The sequence below is a fragment of the Apis laboriosa genome, unplaced genomic scaffold, assembly GCF_014066325.1.
Source record: "Apis laboriosa isolate Shangri-la unplaced genomic scaffold, ASM1406632v1 scaffold64_cov150, whole genome shotgun sequence".
Lineage (NCBI taxonomy): Eukaryota > Metazoa > Arthropoda > Insecta > Hymenoptera > Apidae > Apis > Apis laboriosa.
Window position 1 is genome coordinate 76,553 of NW_025224011.1, and position 18,178 is coordinate 94,730.

At 45.8% G+C, this 18,178-nt stretch overlaps 1 protein-coding gene across 5 annotated transcripts in view; it reads left to right on the forward strand.

The window, feature by feature from the left end:
• Positions 1-1,792: 1,792 nt before the first annotated feature.
• LOC122718609 (endochitinase A-like) overlaps positions 1,793-18,178 on the forward strand; it is a 76,025-nt gene continuing 59,639 nt past the window's right edge. The window contains exons 1-3 of one of the 5 annotated variants that reach the window (XM_043943799.1): positions 1,793-2,076; positions 2,452-2,757; positions 4,373-4,483. The gene's annotated coding sequence lies outside the window, so the exon portion shown is untranslated. Of the gene's footprint in view, positions 2,077-2,451; positions 2,758-4,372; positions 4,484-11,284; positions 12,497-12,774; positions 12,971-14,445; positions 14,541-18,178 lie in introns of those variants that run through there. The other 4 variants (XM_043943800.1, XM_043943803.1, XM_043943801.1 and 1 more) reach the window with 4 other exon arrangements.

The following is an 18,178-nucleotide window of genomic DNA, read 5'->3' on the forward strand; positions in this document are numbered from 1 at the left end:
GAAAATTTCACGACCTTTTCCCTTCGAAAGGAACAAATTTTGTCCACAACCTCCCCCTCCCCCCTCTCCTTCATTGTTTAAACCTTTTTGGAAAAAAGAGAGAGAGGTGTCTGGTCTCTGCATCTGCAGAAATCGTTCCGTTTTCCTTCAAAGGAAGGAGGAAAATTGATCGAAGCGAGGAATTTTGAGGAAGGGAAGAAGTTTTGAGGAGGAGGAAGAATCGAAAATCGAGGCGCTTTGAGGGAATTAACGTATAGTTAGTATAATATACGTATGGAGGGTGTGTAGGACGAAGATTTGTGTGAAAAAAAAAAAAAAAAAGAAAAGCAAAGTTTTATTATTATTATTATTATTATTATTATTATTTCCAAATTGTTGAAATTATCCAGGAATTTGATCGTTTGCTCGAACTGATCGATATGATATTTAATTTCCAGGGACGAATGTACGCGCATCCGAGAGAGGGGGGCGAGGAGGAGAACTCAAGAGGAAAAAGAGAGGATCTGAGGATATCTAAGATCGCCCCCCCCCCTCCCCCTCCCCACCGTTCGTTACGCGGGAACTTTGATACCGGAAACGAGTCGAGAAGAAGACATCCAGGGCGCAATCGTGCGGATAAACGGGACGGGGCGCGCTACGTCACGCCGGGCGTTTCAACTTTTACGGATCTCGCCCCGTGACGGGGTGTGCGCGTTAAGAGGAGGGTTGTATGGATTTTTGCGCGCCCCCTTCTCTCGCGTGTGCACGATCAAATTTTATCGCCTTCGACGCCATCACGCTTATAATATTTAACGTTGCGATCTTACTTTCGTTTCGTTTCGTTTCGTTTCGTTGTTGCATAATTATTCATTCTCTTTTTCTTTTTTTCTTTTCTCGCAGGTGTGATCGATCGATCGAGCAATTTCGGTAATTATTTTCCTTTCTTTTTCTCTTTTCAGGAATTGATTTAAAGTTTTACGTTATTATATAATACGTAATATAATATTATTATATTTGAAGTAGGAGGAATCGATTGGAATTGTTGAATTATTATTTTTAAAATTTAAATTCTCAGTTTCAGGTCGAGCCGATTTTTCAAATTTCCTGGGGATCTGATTTCGAGTATCGAGTCTTATAATTTATTTCTTTGAAAGGAAAAAAAAAAAAAAAGAAATAATCTTTTCCTCTCTCTCTCTCTCTTTCTCTCCCGTCTTTCAAAATCCGCCCGAAAAACCATCATCCTCTTCTCGAAACTCGTTATTACGTAACCCCAAGAACGTCAAAGCAAATTGGCTGTGACGTTGGTGTCGAAACATATTCCGAAAAAATTCTGACGTGGGTGATATTACCTTGGTGTTTTTCGAAAAAATTAGAGAAAAATATTCCGTCGAAAAAAAGTGTCTCTCTCTCTCTCTCTCTCTCTCTCCATCTTTTTTCGTTCTCGAGGGAGGGGAAAAAAATAATTCGAACGTCTTTAAATTTCTAGGAAAAAAAAAAAAAAAAAAAAAAGAGAATATCAAGAAGACAAGATAATTCGATATATTTTGGATGTAAAGATACGTTTCGAAAATTACATTACGAAAATATTCGCCCGTTTCAAATTTCGTTCGCTCGCTAAAAGCTGGCAGCTACTACTCTCTGCCAGGTTGCCGCACCGATGAAAATTTCTTTCCAACTTTATAATAAAAGCCACTTGCACACTCTTTGTCAAATTCTGTTCTGGAAAAGATCTCCAGGATCGAATTTAAAATTGCTTTTTTTCGAAAAGCATCCAAGATAGATGATCCTTTTCCTTTTTCTTTTTTTTTTTTTTCTTTTAAACCCGATCAAAATTCCGCCTAAACATCCGAAAATTCATCAAATTTCCCTAAAATCGAACATCCACCCTCTACCCTCTCCTCGTTTCGTTATTATTAGTAAGATGTTCCAGAGTAAGCTTTCCCACGTGACCAACTTTAGAATTCCAGGTACGTTCATACCCATGAGCCCGGCGAAGAAAGAAGAATAGTGGGAGACTCGACAGAAGGACTGACCCCACCCTCAAAACTCATTAAAAGTGTCGCTTTTACCCCAAACCGTCGAACGCCTTTATTTCAGGTGAGGCAAAACGTATTTCCAACCTTCTCCTCGAAAAACCTCTCCTCAACATCTCCTCTTTCCCTCCCAAGAATATAAGAAAAAAACCTCCCCTAAAATAAAACCTGATCATCATCATCATCATCATCACTATCCTATCCTTGATCGAATCTCTTAAGAAACGAAGGAATAAACACCTGTGCACAAAGATCGAAAAAAAAAAAAAAAAAAAGAACGAAACGTATCGATCTTATTGATATTCCAAACTTTCCTATTATTATTATTATTATTATTATTATTATTATTCCTTGATCGAATCTCTTGAGAAAGAGAAGTAACACCTGTACAAAGATTGAAGAAAAAAAAAAAAATTCAGCCCCTGAAAAAAAGTTTCAGGCGCGAGAGAGAAGGAGGAGGAGGAGGAGGAGAGGGGGAGCTTCGGATCTCGAGTGTGGGGCGATTGGACGCGGGCCAGGGCGTAAGTGTACACGCGGCCGTGATTGCGCGAGGAGAATGTAATTAGTGACGGGACGTTGGCGGCGATCCCTACCCGCGGCTTGCTGGCCTGCGCGATATCCGGGACAAACTCGGCGGGAATCCGTGGAGCCCGGGACTGTGTTGGCTGTTTGCGGAACGTTTCCGTGCGATTATGCGCGCGGCTAGGCCCGCGCGAGTAAGCTGTTGAAGTGAGCCGCCGCCAAGGTGAGAGCCGCGTATCTCTCTCTCTCTCTGTCTCTCTGTCTCCGTGTCTCTCTGTCTCTCTCTGACCCCGGAATGGGATATCTCTTGTTCTCACGTACGAAGTCGAAAAGCCGCGCTTTTATCTTTAATTATTTCGTAACGTAGTCGGAGGTGGTATGATCGTTTGGGGATGGAAATGGACGATGGTAAGATGAGGATTGGGTTGGTGGGTTTGTTTTTTTTTTTTTTTAATTTGTTTATATAAGTATGGATTTTAGTTTCGGTTGGTTTAGGATTGTTATACGTGGCATCGAATAATATTCGGTGGAATAATCGTTCAGGGATTATTTTCAGGGGAAGTGGTTAAGTAAGGAAGTGGTCGAGGATTGGAATTATGACGGTTGGGCTGGGCTGTTTTTAGTATTTGTGTAATTTGGAATATATCGTGTCTGAGATTTTGTGGAATCGTTTAGGGATATATTTAGGTGGATATAGTGGAATTTTTAATTGGAATTTTGTTGGCTAGTTTTTAATTAGTAATTTGGAATGTATCGTATCGAGATTTTGGAATCTCAATATTAAGTAAGGTGGAAATTGGGGATTTTGATAGTTGTTGGCTAGTTTTTAATGTAATTTGTTAATAATGCGTTAGGGATGGTTTTAGATAGGTTTTAATATTTAACTATTTTGAAATTTTGTGGAATCGTTAGGGGATAAGTATAAAATAAAGATCGGAATTGTTGTAATGTAATTTGTTAGCAATAGTGTTTCATAGTTGAACAGGTTTCAATATCTATCGAAATTTATTATGGAATTATTAATAATATATTTTAGAATTGGATAGATTTTAATATAATTTAGAATACCTAAGATGAAAATTGGAATTTTGTTGGGTTAATTTTTAGTATAATTTAGAATATATCGTTAGGGGATAAGTATAAAATAAAAATTAGAATTTTGACGATTGTTGTAATGTAATTTGTTAATAATAATTTGTTTCACAATTAGATTTTAAGATCGAAATTTTATTTACGTCTAAGGATCTTAATAATATATTTCAGAATTGAATAGATTTTAATATACTTTAAAATATTTTATTGCATCGAAATTTTGTCGAATTGTTGGGGGATAAGAAGATAGGAATTTTGTAGGCTAGTTTTTTTCCTATTCGAATTCGAACATCTAATACACCTGATGGAAGTTAGTGGAAAATATTCAAGGATATGGGAGGATTAAATTGATGATTCGTCGTGGAACACGATAAAACCTCGATTAATGCCGCTTACTCGTGGCCTCGATCGGGGTCACGGTTATCAAGGGTCTTGTTTATCCCATCGACGATTGCATAACACGCAACGACGCTTAATAAATGCAAAATTATAGGAAAATATGAAAAACGTGCAATTATCCCACCAATATCCCGATTATATATCTAAAAAGTTTTCGTACCGATCGAATTTAATATTAACTTATTAACATCGATCTCATGTATACATATACATATTAAAAATTTCTCGTCGACGGTTGATCCACCCGCGAAAATGTAAAATAACGGAACGTGAACGTAAAGTTGGACGATTTATCGATCGGTTCCGTTAAACGTTACGCTAACCGAGTCGCTCTTGTTTTTCGACAGCGAACCATTATTCTTGCGGAAGAGTTGCGGAGATCAACGGGCGAGAGGATTTTGCGACTTCGAAACATTTCTGAGGAAAGAGGGGAGCGACATCTGTTTAACGTAAAGGGGGTAAGTGAGTTTCCACTTTTATTATTTCTTTCCTCGATAAATGTATGCTTGATTACTATTCCAATTTATTTTTGAATCATTGTGAAATTACCTCTTGAAAATTTCTATCGTCCTAATTGATCAATTAACGATTAATCAACAAAATAATCGATGTTTCGAGCGATCGACCCCTCCAACGAAGGAGGGGGAAAAACACCTTTTCCGGAAAAAGTCAGGTAAAAAAAAAAAAAGAAAAGAAGAAAGAAATTTGTTTCCACCCTGTTTCGAGTCCTCCCGATAATTTCGTTTAACGTTCGTCACTCGACAATAGGTCTACCCTAAACAAAATGTATTAGGATCCTTAAAAGCTCTCAGGTAACTCAGTCCCTAGGAGGAGGGAGCACATTGCACGTGCTTAGCGGATTTTCTTTGTTGTGTCGGTGATACGCAAGGTGGCCAAGAAGCTGCAAGGTGTCGAAGGGTCGTCCTATTCCCTTGTTTAGATCGTTAAACGATGACAGGGGACGGGGCATAATTAGCCCCGTCCCAACCTTCTTTACACTTCAACCTTTCCCTTCGAAATCATTGGAAATATTTGCAAAAGCTTTCACAAAAAAAAAAATTGCAATTTGCTCGTGAAACCAATTACTTGAAAACTTTACCGCCTCTCATGACATGCCCCCTCCCACCCCCTTAAAATTAAACATCGTATCGGATCGGATCGCCTCTCTATCCAATCGGTTATTTCCCTTCCCTTCGTCGTCCCGACGATCAAGGGACCAAGTGTCGCCCCGTCATCCCGAGAATTAATCCCAAAAAACGTTGTCGCCGCGCGTCAAAGCCTCCCTGATTGGTGGCCTCGATGGCGGCCTCCGGTTGATTGGTATCATTGTCGAGGGAGGGAGTTTTTAGGGAGATTTTATGCAGCCCGGCCCGTGTGCACCACCGACTTCCAACTTGAATACCGAATCAGCCCGTCTCTCTCTTTCTTTCTTTCTTTCTTTCTTTCTTTCGAGAGGGAGAGAGAGAGAGAGAGAGAGAGAGAAGGGAGGGGAAAGAGGGAGCGAGAAAGCGAGAGAGAGGCCCGGACGGGGATCGAAGAAGGTTGGACAAGAATGGGGAGGAAGAGAAAGGGAGGCGGAGGGTTGTACCGGTTTCGTGGGCTGCGTAGGCCCCACGGTAACAGTGGAACGGAACCCTCTTCTTCCCCATCCCTATCCGGCATTTTAATAATCCGGGCCGGCTCCCTTCGGGGAGAGAGCAGCCCGGACAAGGATGCAGCGCAGCTGGACTCCTTTTTGCCTCGTGCCCGGTGTTAAGGGGGTACCGCCCTCCCACTGCGTGTTCATCTCGCGTACCCTTCTCTCTCTCTCTCTCTCTCTCTCTCTCTCTCTCTCTCTCTCTCTCTCTGCGTCCCCCGCACTATAGCCCTCCCCTCCCCTTCTCACGGCGAATTCATTCTCGGGCCCGTTCCCCCGTTGCGAGCAGGGTGTTGATGTTGTTCGTGGAACACCTTTCCGGAGCGTGAAGGAAGTATGGAAAAATTTCGGCGTTGTTATCAATTTTTTTTCCCGCGGGAATCGGGTACGTTTTCTTTTTCGTTGTACATTGTTGGGTCGAATATCGGCACTTCTCGTTGCACGAGGGGGACAAATCTTTCGATTTTGGGGAGGGTGAAGAAAGTACGAGAGCTTTCTCGCGTGAATCGGAGATGATATTGTTCGTCGAAATGTTATCCTCGTTATATATTATAATGATAAGACACTTTTTTTAAAGAAAGTACGACTCTGGCTTTCCCTTTTTCGAAAATCGTTTTTCGTTTTCGTTGTGTCGCGCAGGGTGTTGATGTTGTTCGCGGAATACTTGTTCGGTGTGTAGAAGAAAGTATGGAAAAATTTTGGTGGTATCCTTTCCTCTTTCGATTTGTGTTTCGATTCCTAGGCGTAAAAAGAAAATCGGCCCGTTGTGTGTCGAGTTTCGTGGACTGAAGAAAAATGCAGAAATTTCGGTTATCATCCTTCTTCTCTTTCTTCCCTTCTCGCGAAAATGAAGATATTCGTGAATTTTCGAAGAAAGTATGTCCATTTTTTCATCAATTGCAAGCATAGCCTTCCCCTCTCACGAAAATCAAATCACTGTTCACGTTTGGATCCTGGTCGTCGATTTTTTGGAGATAAATGCAAAAATTTTGGGTTTTATTCGCGGGATTAGGAGGAGTCGAAGTTGCGTTAGACGAAGCGAGACGGAGGAGGTAGAGCGAGGTGATGGTGTCCTTAGCCACACGACGATGTTGCACACTTCGTCTCTTACTTCGTCTAATACGGTGTCCTAATTAGATGTCGTACAAGGACGAGATAGTAGAGATTACGTGATGCTACAATGTCCATATACGGCTCATTGTCTTTCCTCCGCTCTAAAAATCGACAACTCGACAGGATTATATATATATATTTTTTTTTTAGACAATCGTGCAATAGTTAGAATTCCCTTTGTGCGTTCAACGAAGGAGAATAATTTTCGTCGTTCGCATCAATCGAAATTCTATTTTTAGAAATCCCTGTGTATCTATATCTTTAAAAGAAACAAAAATACCCAATCTTTTAACCACCAGAAAAAGAACGTAGATCTAATTAATAATTTCAATTAACACTATAAAGGAAGAGAGAAAGAGACTCTGAGATGTACCAATATATTATCACAATATATTACAAATATATATTATCAACACGATCGTATAATCGTAACTCAAAAAACGAATGCACGAATTTCCAAGAGTCCCAAAGCCGATGCTTTGAGCGTGAACCTCGCGTGATGCGGGTCCACCTTCTCCCTCTCTCTCTCTCTCTCTCTCTCTCTCTCTCTCTCTCTCTCTCTCTGGACGGCTCTCCTGTATTTCGCCATGTCGAGTGCCTTTGTGCTCAGGTATTCTCCTCTCCCGTCCCTCCGTGTCCGTCTCCCTCTCTCTCTCTCTCTCTCTCTCTCTCTCTCCTCTCTTTCATCGTTTTCCTACCCGTCCTCCACGATGTCGCCTCCACTACCTCTAGCCAGCTTCTTTCTTTACCCGGATTACGGACGAGCCCACGGACGGTTCTTCTCCGCTTCCACGCTTCGTTTTCTCGTTTCTCGAACTCTCTATCTCGTTCAAAGTCACCCTCAAAGTCTGTCGTTCCCAGTGACGAGAGGGGAAGAGGTGGCGGGAGGGGAAGATAGAGGTGGAAAGATGGAGAGAGAGAGGGAGTGAGGGGGAGGGAGAGAGACAGGCGGATCGAGATTAAGGCAACTTCGCAGACTCGGCGACTGCGCTCATCGCCCCCCTCTCCCTCCTCCTCTTCCTCCCTCCCTCTTTATTTCTCTCTCTCTCTCTCTCTCTCTCTCTCTTTCGTCTGTGTGCGAGGAATACTTTGTTGGAATAGCTGAGACCGACTTGTCCCCGATCGGAAGCGGACAGGCTTCCGCGCGCGGTGACCGATCTCCTCCGCTTCCTGTCACCAAAGGCTAACTCCTTTCGGAATCGGGCAACAGCCTTTGCTTGTCCTCGCTTATCCCTTGGGACGATCTTTGCGGGTGGAGATCGCAGGCACGAGGTCCTGCGCTCCCTGCGAAGAATCGCGCGGTTATATAGAGTGGTTGTAAAATGGTAAAGCCAGAGTTGGGCATTAAAAAAAAGATGGAAAAAGTTGTTAAATAACATTTATTCGTAGTAGTTGGTTGATTGGTGATCCGCTTTTCATATTACAATTAATGTGCAATTGTTGTTAGGTGCTTTGAAATTATTAAAGTAACTTCGATAAATTTTGTCCATCGGGGTTGGATCTTGGAAATAATGGTAGTGTGTTTTTCGGGATGATTTTTAAGGAATTAGAATTATTGAAAAATTTTTGGAATAGTGAAAGTGAAAATCATCCTTTCGGAAAGATGATTTTATTTTATAGTTTGTTTGACGCAATTTTTGACAGGACTGGTCGTATAATGTTATTCTTTCGAAAATAACATGTGATACATATAATTAAATTTTCAAGTTATTTTGAGAAATATCAGAAAAAAAAACCAACAAGAACACTTTTTGTATTTTCATATCATATTTATTATTTATTATCTAACATATTCTAATCCCAAGAATCACAGAAATACACAGAAACACAGAAATATTATTTTAAAATCAAGAAAAATCAACGCATAATTAACAGTATACCGGAGAAAAAAAATTAAAATTATAAGAATGGCGTCGGTCGAAACTCCACCTGGAGTCCCGTTAGTCCCATGGATTTTCCATGCAAACGTTTAAACGAAAGATCCGCAACCGCAAATCACGCTAATTCTGTTTGCGATAGTAACCAGCAGTGACTAGCTACGCTTTGAAGGGCCAGCCAATTAGTAGCGACGAAGATATTACATAAATCTGCTTAAACGGAGGAAATTTCGAAGCGTGTAAAAGTCTTGTATCAACGAAGCGAAGCTAGAAATTAACTGTTAAAACGCACGTGTTTCTTTCGAACGCCTCACACGAAAGTGAGACGATTTCGAACCACAGAAAAGAAGAAGAAAGAAAAACCACAATCTACGAGCAAATTTTATTCAAATAATCGAGTTAATTTCGTCAATTTCGCCTGATTCTGCGATACGATATACGAATCGATGGGAGTATTATTTATAAAAAATAAGTGGGAGGAAGAAAAAAATTCGAAGAAGAATAATTTCCACGTTGCGCGACGGTTGCCAGGGATCCCTCTTCCCTCTCCCTTCCCCCTCCCCCAGAAACTCGAAACGAGAACAGCGGCGAGTTCACGGATAGTAGTTACGGTTGTATCGTCGCGTGTATCGAGAAATTTACAGTGGGTCGGGATGAATCGAAGCGGGACCGCCGGTTCCCGCTCCTTTCCACCCGTTTTGGTTTCCTGGAAATCTGTGCAACCGATTCGCGCCATTATCGTGAAATCCAATTTCTCTGGAAGCAATTTCCACCTCGGCTGCCGGCTTCACGAAACTCATCCCGCGGCGAAAAATTCGTGAACAAGGCGCCCGCCGGTCGTCGTCGTCGTCGTCGTCGTCGTCGTTGTGTCGTTCCATACACACCCGTTACATCCCCGCGGTCACGTCTCGTTTTATCTCGCTCCTTCTCGCTCCTTCCCGCTTGACTCGTCTCTTTTTTCGTTCGCAGCCTCTTTTTTTTTTTCCCCTCCCTCTTTTTTTTCCTTCTCTTTCTCTCTCCTTCTCTCTGCGTCGTGCTTTCGAGCCTCCAGCACGTTCATCGGTGTCTGAAAAGCTCCGGTAGGCAGGCAGACCTACGATATGCTACCGCTCGAGTGTGGGCGCGCGCGCGCGCGCGCGAGCGCTCTCCAAGAGAGGGAACAGAGAACGAGCCGACGAGGATCGAAGAGAGACAGCGGGAAAACGAGGAGGACGACGCGAGAACGAGGCGTGACGAGGAGCGAGCGTGGGATTGGAAAGAGAACGCGACAGACGGTGTAAGAGCGAGCGAGACGTAGCCGTGAAACGACGAGGACGGAGCGACAAAGAGAAGCCGACGCTTCGAGAAAGAGAACGAGGGAGCGGTGCACACGGACCGAGAGAAACGATCGGACGGAGGGTCCGTTTAATGGAGGAGGATGGAAGGCGAGAATCCGAGAGAAGGAGAAGAAGCGTGGAGAAAAAGAGAGACGTGGATCGTGCGCGCTTGCGGAAGAGAGCATCGGGCTGAAGCGTGAGGAAGGGGGAGGAAAACGACGACGAGGAGATCCGAGGGATGAGAGGCAGGAGGAGAGTAGCGGCACGAAACGGAGCACCAGAGAGAACGAGGGACGGAGAAAGATAGAGGGGAAAAGGAAGGAAAGAGAGAGAAAGAGAGAGAGAAGCGCGCCGAAAGACGAGTTAGCGAGAACGACAAGGATGGAGCGTAGCGGTCGACGAAGACGGCAAAGTCGGACTAACGCGGCCGCCCGAGCGAGACCGAATCGAGCCGAGGGCAGGCAGTGCCGTTGGCGTAGTAACGTGCTATGGCTCATATATAGCCGAGGCTGCCTTGCTTGCCTGCCTGCCTGCCTGCCTGCCTGCCTGCCTGCCTGACTGCCTGGCTGCCTACCTACCTACCTACCTGCCTGTCTGTCTGCCTGCCTGGCTGCCTGGCTGCCTGGCTGCCAGCCTGCCAGCCTGCCAGCCTGCCAGCCTGCCTGACTCACTGTCCGTGTGAAAACGCGGCTATGTGTTGCGCTCTCTGCGTGGCGCGTCCGTCGAGTCTCCCTCTCTCTTTGTGTATGTTCGAAGGGAGACCGACGGACGACGAACGAACGAACGAACGAACGAACGAACGAAACGAACGAACGAAACGAACGAACGAACGAACGAGCGAACGAGCGAACGAACGAACGAACGAACGACCAACGAAGGAAACGGTTGTGTGCGTTCCGTATAGGTGGATGGGGGTCCCGGCCCGGCTCTCGGCCCGTCCCGTCCCGTAGAGTATCGCACCGCTCGCCACCCGCTATCCACAGCAGTTTCAGCCAGCCGCCCGCCTGCCAGTGTCCCACCGCACGCCGAACCGTTTGCACTCAGAAGCGATCAGGGAGCCCTTCTCTCCCTCGACTTCCCCCTTCGAGAGAAACGTGCGCGCGCGCGCGCACGCTCTTCCACCCCGGCGAGTCGCGCATCGCGTACCCGCCGCTATACGCCGCCTCTATATCCGTTTTCTCCCATCTCTCTTGTTCCGTCGCTCCTACGCTTCTACGTCCTCGTTACGCATGTTACTTCTCTTTGTTCTTCCTGGCGGGACGGTCGTGTCGTCTTCTTTTTCTCCGTCGATTTCCTCCCCAGTTTCCTTTTACCCTTCTTTTTCTTTTTTTCTTCTTCCTCCTCTTCTTACTCTTCTTACTCTCTTTTGTTTTTTTCTCTCTTTTTCTCTCTCTCCTCCGCCAATCTCCCTGGGTCTCTTTCTCTTTTCGCCGTCAGTCACACTCGAAACGCACGAGCGCCGGCTATCGGTTTCTCTCCCTCCTTCTCGCTCCCACTTCCCTCTCTGTCGGTTGGCCGGCGTTCGGCGTGTTTAACCTCCCGCCGTCCCACCACGCGCCCCCTCCACCGCAGCCACTAGGCTTCTGTCTCCGTTGGGAGCTCGAGCGGGCCATTCGTTCCGTCTCGTTCGCTCAGTTCCTCTCGTGTTGCGCGCACACGGCCATCCATCCCTCTTTCTCGCTCCTGAGTAGCGCCGGTGTGTACTCCCGCTGTCACCTGATCGCGGGACGCTTTTCGCGGGTGAGATACCGCTCGGCCACCGAGTCAACCGAGTCTGCCGCCGCCGCCACCGTCGCTCGGTTTTCCACCTCCCGCGCCCCGAACCGCCTCTTCCTTCGGCATCTGCTCCTACTCTCCTCCTTCTTCCTCTTTCTTTCACGGGGCGCGCGCGCTCTCCTTTTCCTTTCCGTCTCGCGCGGACACGTCTCTTGCTGCTCTCTTCCTATACTCGGCTCGTTGCCGCCGCGCGTCGAACGTGCGCGCTGGTGGTTTTGTAAAAAGGGAAGTTACGAAACGTAGAAAAAAAAAAGAAAAGGAAAGGGAAAAAAGAAGCGTGGAAAAGCGTGGAAAAAGAACGGTGGGAAAAGAAAAAGGAAAAAGAGAGAATATCACAGAAGGAGAAGGGAAAGAAACAAGTGACGGACCGAGGCAAAACTATAGAAAAAAAGAGAAAAGTAAAGAAGAAGAAAAGGACAGTGGGAGGGAGAGAGAGGTACAGGAATACAGGAGAAAAGAAAGACGGAGTATCAAGGTGCGACGAGTGGCAAAGAGAGAGAGAGAGACAAAGAGAGAGAAAGAGAGAGAGAGAAGTGCGCGCCACCGACATCGTCCAACCGCGACTGGCTTGCCCCGATCTCTCGCCTCTTCTTCCTCCTTTCACGGATCTTCGCCGGTGCACACGTCTGAAGCCAACCGACTGGAGAGGGAGGTGACACTTTCGGAACGTGGACACGCGGCACGCACGGATCGTCACGCTGGATACGTGAGGATCCAGGAGAACTACGGCTGGCTACTGGTGCTCTCGTGCAGGTCGGTGATATAGTAGTGTGTTTGTGTGTTGTATAGCCGCGCGCCGCGTCAAGTGTTCCGCGAGTCGCGCTTCTTTTTTTTTTTTTTTTTTTTACTTCTTTACTTTTTTTTACTCATCTTCGACTCTTCGGTTCGTGCCGTGTTTTGTTTTCTTTCTTTCCTTTTTCTTTTTTTTTTTTTTCACTTCCGCGCGCTCAGCCAACGTTTTCTCTCCTCGCTCTTTCCCTTCTTTTTCTCGCGACTGTGCCGCCAGACGCACGAGCATATATCGGCCAGTCTCGGTGATCGTCGCGACCACGACAGCCGCAACGACGAACGTCCACAACGACGAATGCAAACAGTGAGTGTGCGTGTCTCTCCGGTGTGTTTGTGACCCGTCTACATCTCTTTATTTTTGTTTTCATCGCGGTGTCGGTGCTGCGTGACGACCGATAACACCGCGATTCTGAGATTTGAAAAAGGTGGCGGTTAAAGGTGCGTTGCGCTTTTTTTTTTTTTCCTTCTTTTTTCTTTTTCGTTCACGGCCGCGTTTTACGGCTCGTTAAAGCTCACGGAATCGTCGTCGCGCCTCGACGTTGTCCCCCATGAATATGGAGATGAACGGAGGTCGCCCGTCGATCCTTCGTCTCCCTTTCTCCCGCCGCCTTTCTTTCGCCTGTCGTCCCATAGCCGTCGTCGAACGATGACGTGCTCGAGTTTCTTTCGAGAGTTCGCACGCGACCGCCGCGGTTCACCCGTCGCGCGTGACAACACGCGACGCGAAATCGTGCTATCGTCCACAACCTGATCCGACCACCGACATTTATCCGTGCTGAAAAAAAGTGTCACGAGGAAAGTGTTGCCCGATCGGCCACTGACAGCACGCTGTCGCGCGTGTGTCACGCTTTCACGAGCCCGAATCGGCGGCGTGTCGAACCGTGAACGAATCCGTCACCCGATTTTCGACCAGCTTCGTGAATTCTCGTCACGAATTTTTCCATTCTCTTTTCGAAAAAACATCATCGGATCCTTTCTGTGAAACCTTCTGTAAAACGCAATACCGGACTCGTTGTATTCCCAAGGTGATCCAACTCCGTCGAAATCGATCGAGCGAATTTCTTTTTTTGCACATCACGATTACGTTACATCACGACGTACACATACGTGTAAATGAAATTCGTTGGAAAATTTTTCGAGCGAATCTATTCCCAGAAGAGTGGAAGAATCGAATTCTCGTGATAAAAAGGATCGATTTCGTGGGAACGATTTCTCCCATAGCAATGAAGAAGACACCGGGGAGAGAAGAAAGGAAAGAAAGAGGTAACGGTGGAAGGTAGAAAAATCGGTGGAAGGCTTGGAGAAAAGTTGAAAGAAGTTGCGGTAGTGGTGGGAGGGAAAGAGAGAGAGAGAGAGAGAGAGAGAGAGAAACGCCGGGAGTCGTGGAGATAGCGGCATCCGTTTCGGTTGCGGGACGGTCGCCACACCCGCCCGTTTGGGAATTCAACTTACTGCCGCTCGGGACACCCGAAGCGTTCGACGTTTTCTCCACGGTGTGTGTAACGGTCGGTATGACGAGAGGCCGGCTGTTCGCGGTGGATTAGATCCCGACCGGCGCAGAAATTGCTGGCCCATACCGTCTCTCTTTCGCTTTTCCGCGCTCCGCGCTCCGTTACCAGACGTGCGAACCGCTTGTGAGAAGAAACGTGACGAATGGATCGTTGTGCGAGAGAAGGAAGAAGGAATCGTGATTGAAAGGAGAGATATTAAAGAAAAGAGATCGATTTTTCGAATCGTGTTCTCGAACGATTTTCAAGAAAAGAGATTTTTTATTTTTTATTTTTTTCTCGACGCGATATATTTTCTCTTTCTCGATTCGAGATAGTGCGAGATAGTGTGTTTACGAATCGTCCAAAATCGGCGCGATCGATGTGAAGATCGGACAGGTGAATTTTTCAGTGGTGTACTCTTTTTTTTTTTTTTGAATCGTTGAAATTGACAAAATCGAGGATCGGATGGAAGTTTCGGAGAGCTAGGAGCTAGAAGTGTTTTCTCATTCGATTTTTCGGTAAGGTGATCTGATTATTTTATTTTTTTCTTTTTTTTCTTCGAGTTTTTGCTCGTCGAGTTGGATCGAAGATTTCGTTCGCTTTCTTTTTGCGTTCTTGTTGCCACGAACGCGTTTAAAGTGGTTAAATCGTGGAAGATAATGTAGTTTTACGTTCCCTATTTACTTTACGTTGAACGAAATAGATTAAAATTTGGATCTAATCAAATTAGAAAGATCGAGTTAAAAAAGTATGTAGCCGGGAAAAAAGCAAAATTGCGATTAAACCGCTGGAAATTTTATCGAATCTAAGTATAAATTATGATAAGTGTCAAATTCAAAGATCTCGATCCATATTTCTAAATATTTTTTTTTTTAAAAAGATATTAATACTGGCATATCATTATTTTTAAACATTAACGTATATAAATTAACATATATTATACATATATACATATATATACATATATATATATACATATATATTATACATATATAAATTAACGATTGCTCGTTACAACTACAAAAGATCAAGATCGTAAAATTCTCGAACGATCATCGATATCGCGCAATTTACTTCGAGAAATATTTCGTCCGCATCGTTCAATTTGGACGCGAGAATCTCCCGTAAAATGAAACATGAAGAGAGGAGAGAGGGAAAAAGGAAGGGAGGAAAAGAGGGAGAGAGAGAGAGAGAGAGAAAGAGAGAAAAAGCAAAAAAGCGAAGAAACGCGGAGAATCGAGTCGCGCAAAAAAATTCCAATCGAGGCAGGAAAAATATCAAAGCGCGGCGCAACGAGTGTCCCCGTCGAGTTGTCGAGTCGAGGTCTCGAAAGTTTCCCTGACGCACGGATACGCTCGGCTATCCCGCTGGCTCTCGAATATCCCATCCCCCCACCCCTCAACGAGGAACTCGACAAAAATTCTCGACCCTCCACCCTCGAAGTTTTCCAGAAGCCGCACACCTCTGCCCGAACACGGATCTCTCGCCCCCTTCGATCAATAGTCTAGGTAAACACGTTACTCGCGGCAGACTGCATCCCGACACGGCTCGGAAACTGCCAAAAGTGCAACGTATACCGGGGACCCGGCAGGATTGCCCTTTTCCGCCCTTAACTTTCCGCTTCGGCCCGCTTTTGCACCCTTGTTCCGTGGAAAAACGAACGGAGACTCGTGTCGTCGAAAATCGACGAAAATATTATTCGTTAATTCGACGCGAATGAATAAAAATTAACTTCGTGTAACAATACACTGGAGTAAACAATACAATAGGCTGGAAGATTTTAAGAATTCGTGACGAATTGGCAGGGAAAGTTTCGATAGAGAATATTTCTTTTTTTTCTTTTTGATGTAAGAAAACACAATGGGAACGAAATTAACACAAGAGGCGTACCACTCTTTAAATTTATCCTCGAAACGAAAGCGTCGTCTCCCACTCATTCGAAATCGCCTTTCAATTTACCTATCAAATCGAGTCCAATCTTAAACTCCTACTCTATCCAAAATTATCCAAGTATCAACGACAGAAGCAAACAAAAAGCGAGCGAGAAGATGAAAAAAAAGGAAAGCGAGAAAAAGATGCGGCAAAAAAAAATTCCCTCGAGAGAGAGAGAGAGAGAGAGAGAGAGAGAGAGAGAGAGAGAGAGAGAGAGAGACTATCGGTTCCGAAAGAGAGCACGGGTCCGGTGGTTGGGGCACGATGGCGCGACGAATCGAGCAGAAAAGTGGGCGCCGCTGGGATATCTCTCCTTCTCCCTCTCCCTGTCTGCCTCTCTGTCCGGCTTGCGAAACCGATCGTGGAAAGGAGGGGGAGGGTCGGGTCGCGTCCTGCGCGGGAAACGGCCAGCCAAAAGCGGCGCGTTACTCGCGTGCGTGCGTGCGTGCGTGCGTGCGTGCGTGCGTGCGTGCGTGCATGCGTGCGTAGTTGGTTGCGTGTGGCTCGTGTGCGCGCCTGTATATAGAGGCGCTTGGATGGCCGCGGGCCACGGTAGAGGTGTACGTGGTAATACAGTGGCCATGCGAGCTTGATTACACATTGCGATCACGAGTGTTCCACGAGCGGGCGGACATAAGGCCTTTTGTCACACCATGGCCTGCGGGCAGGAAGCACGTAGCGTGACACCGGGCTGCCTCGCTGTGCAACCGGCACCCACATTATATACGCTGCGCGTAATACGTATATGACTGCGGGTGGGACGAAGACGGAGGGAGGGAAGGTCGACGAAGAGAGGTAGCCAGCCAAGGCAGAAGAAGGTGTACACGTTGGAACGAGGCAAACGGACAGAGAGAATGAGTGAGCGAGCGAGCTAGCGAGCGAGCGAGTGGAGGGGAAACGGTTCAGGGTAGAGGACGCGCCATAATACTCGGTGGTCCCATGCCGGTACGTGACTTGTGTGCCGCTTTAAGCCGCCGTGTCCCGAGAACACGAACCCGGTTTCTGCCACCTAAAGGAGCGCGCGCGGCTGCTATTGCGCGGCGGCCGGGTTATTGTATCCGGTATCGGGCGGCCGCGAGTTTCGACCACGGTAATCGATTGCGCTCTCGGGGCCGGTGAGTTGTGCGGCGTGCCGGCAAATTGCCGAGAGGCTCCGTTTAGCGGGCCGCCTCGCGGAAAATCGGGACGCGTTACCTCGATAGGTGGGAGGGGAGTAGGAAAGGAGACGGATTAGGGCGAGCGGAGGACGGAGAAATCTCGTCGTTTCGAGCTCGAAACGTTGAAATTGGAGGATAATTCGGTTCAACCGTGTGACTTTACGTACGCGAATTTATTCATCCGTTCCATCCATTTTTGGAAATTATTAATAATTTTTAAAATTAGATTATTATAGCTTCGATTACTTTACATCGATATATCTATTCGACAATTGGAATTTTTCGATTTGATCGATTGAGAAACGAGACGAATAATTTCATTCTTAGCTTAGAGATCCGAGTCGAAGAATAAATTAGAAATGGACGTACTCGTGAAGAACGGATCGTGTTAGAAGAGGGAAGGGGGGGGGAAAGAGAAAGTGTTAAACCCTTCGACGGAAAATTGACGCGAAAGATTTAAGAGTTCGGAGAAAACGAACGGGGAACACGGCAGCGGTTCGTGGAAAAATCGAATACGCCTTTGGGATTGTTGAGTCGCAGCTGCAAGGGTGAATTGACGAGGAACCGCGTTCTCGAGACGGAAGTAGGACGGGTCGTGGAAAATCGGGACGATATTTCTTGTTCTTGGAAAAAAATATGTACAGTCGACTCGCCAAGAGGAGAGGGGAAGGAAAAGTTTTCCGTTAAAAATTGAGGAAAATACTGCGCGTGGTCGGAGCCGCTACACACACGTTTGAGACCGTGCATTTGAATCGAGGCTCGAGATTAAATTGGTGAGAGGTTCCGTTGAGAGATCGTGCCGCGTGGAAAGAATACATCTTCGATAAATTATACGAGGTTTGCAATTAAAACCTCGGTTGGAATAAAATTTACGAGTTTCAGCAGGTCTATCTAGATATCTCGAAGCAAGAAGAAGTCGTGGCAAATGTAACGTGAAAAATTTCCATGATAATGGATATAAACGTCTATTTTATCCAGAAGTTAGATGAACGGATAAGCATGCGATAGAAATTTTACAGAGATCAAATTAGTACTTTACTTTACTTTACTTTTTTTTTTTTTTTTTT